The sequence below is a fragment of the Pinus tabuliformis genome, chromosome 6 (genome assembly GCF_031772625.1).
Source record: "Pinus tabuliformis cultivar Carrire ecotype Pingquan chromosome 6, CPIR1, whole genome shotgun sequence".
Lineage (NCBI taxonomy): Eukaryota > Viridiplantae > Streptophyta > Pinopsida > Pinales > Pinaceae > Pinus > Pinus tabuliformis.
The window spans coordinates 166,779,695-166,782,153 of record NC_142292.1 but is presented as its reverse complement, the minus strand read 5'-3'; the positions used below and the strand labels follow the sequence as shown (position 1 = coordinate 166,782,153).

Below are 2,459 nucleotides of genomic sequence, written 5' to 3'. Positions count from 1 at the left end.
TTAAATATATTCAAACCCTCACAGTCCTACTTCATTAACATGTCCATAAGTTTTACTTTTAAATATATTCAACCCCTCATAGTCCTAGTTCATTAACATGTCCATAAGTTTTTGGGAATTTATGTAATTCCCTTATTTCTTTTTATTTTATTATTATTATAAATAGTTTTGAACTTAAGTTGTAGGTCATACGTGAAATTGTACTGATTTACTTGTGTTTATAAAATTTCTAAAATATCCCACAATCTATTTTTAAAATATTCCAGAATCTGCCATAAATATGAGGATGTACTGTTAATGGGCTGTAAATATTCCGCATTCCTATAAGAATATATTGTTCTCTATGTTCCTCAGTGTTCATCGGGGGAGCCTCTGCTTCGAAATATAAGCTTGTCGATCAAATCAGATTGTGTCAGCATCTGTAAGATGAATGACTGAATAATATGATTGTGATGAAGATCGCTTGGGCTTACTGGAAATACTGGTCTGTAATCTCCTGCTCCACGCTCCTGGTCTTCTTTCTCCTGAGTCACATGAATTTTCAGTTCTTGTTTCTTGCAGATCCGCCCATAACTTCTTCCCAACTGACCCAGAATGCCAAGAGATCTTATGACATCAGAATATCAAAAAGCAGCAATGTCCCCGAGCCCATACAGTCATGCGAAGGGAGGAAGATTCTCATGTACGATTTGCCTGCGAAATTCAATTCTCAGTTGCTGCGCAACTGCAGCGGTAAGTTGGTCTCGTGGCTCGATTTCTGCCAGCACATTGAAAATCAAGGGTTTGGGGCTTCGATTCGCAACAGTACGGGATGGTATGCCACGGATCTGACAATGCTGGAGGTCGTCTTCCATAGCCGGATGAAGAAATACCGGTGCCTCGTCTCAGATCCCGAGGAGGCAGATGCCTTTTATATACCCTATTACATCGGCCTGGATGCCCTGCGTTATCTTTACGGGAACGAACGGGACCGGGCCTCGGATCACGGGGCAGAGCTGATTTCTTGGCTGGAGAAAAATGGAAGCTGGAGCTGGAGCAAAAGGGGCGGAATGGATCATTTTATGGCGACCGGGCGAACCGCTTGGGACCTGAGCAGGCCTACCATGGCGAGCGGAGTTACTTGGGGAACCAGTCTCTTGGAGCTCCCGGCCATGGGCAACGTCACGACGCTGTTGGTGGAGAGCCGAACCTGGATCGACAGAGAGCAGGCCGTTCCGTATCTGACGTCTTTTCATCCGAATTCGCAGCGGGAATTGAAGGAATGGACGGAGACTGTGGCATCTGCGAGGCGGGATTTCTTGTTTGCGTTCGTGGGTTCCGCGCGCCGGGGTCTGGCAATCCGGCGTGCCGTTATTGAGCAATGCATGGATTCTTCGAAATGCCTGATGGTGAATTGCACTAAGATGAAGTGCAGTCACAGGCCGGAGGCCCTGATGCAGGAATTGCTGAAGGCCAATTTCTGCCTGCAACCGCCCGGGAATTCCCTGACCCGGCGATCGACTTTCCATGGGTTGATAGCTGGGTGTATACCCGTATTTTTCAGAAGGGATTCTGCGTATGAGCAATACACATGGCATCTTCCTTCAGACCCAGAAACCTACTCTGTTATTATTGCAGAGGAGAGATTGGTGAATTCCAGAAACACCCTCAAAATCGAGGACGTATTGAGTAGTTATTCTGAGGACAAAATCAAGAAAATGCAGGAAAAGATCATTAAGATTATACCCAGTTTGCTTTACATGAATTCTGCAGAAAAAGATGATGGTGAGATTTTTCCAAAGGATGCCTTCGATCTCAGCATTGAAGGCGTGCTTCGCAGAACCATGAGTAACCGGTTTTGGAATCGACTGTAAAATGTGTGAACTTCTTATTTGTTTATTTATTTTATGGTCGCATCAAATTAGATTTCCAAAAAGAATTCGGGATCGAATTATTCAGTTATGATGATAGAATCCACATTTAGCAACAATAGTATTAAATTCAGGGGACTATCAAAATGTAAACTAATGGAAAAGTGTTGTATAAATGAGAATCCACTCAAAGTAGTTTGGAGAAATTTGTCTTCTAAATTGAATGTCCAATAAATCAAAGTGTTATAGATCAAAACTGCAGTGTAAATTGAGAATACACTCAAAGCTGTTGGAGAATTTGCCTTTGTAAATTGAATGTTTCAATTGTATATTTTTCATTCTATTTGGTGCATTGATTTTCATTGGTTCAGGGCATGTAAGTTTTGTTAGATAATTAAGAGTTAACAACACAACTAATTTGTTTATAGATATAAATGAACGGAAGTTATATATACTCATAATTAAATAACTGCAATGGTAGACTTATACAACCCCATGGCCATTTTTTAATGACCAAAATAACTCTAAATTTACTTAACTGTAAATATACTCAATTTAGTCAATCTAACAACTTTCTACAAATTAGTCAATTTAACAACTTTCTACAAA

The 2,459-nt window shown here is 41.0% G+C and overlaps 1 pseudogene; it reads left to right on the top strand.

The window, feature by feature from the left end:
- The first annotated feature begins 318 nt into the window (after positions 1-318).
- On the top strand, positions 319-2,073 carry LOC149257904 (putative xyloglucan galactosyltransferase GT19 pseudogene; annotated as a pseudogene).
- The last annotated feature ends 386 nt before the right edge of the window (positions 2,074-2,459 follow it).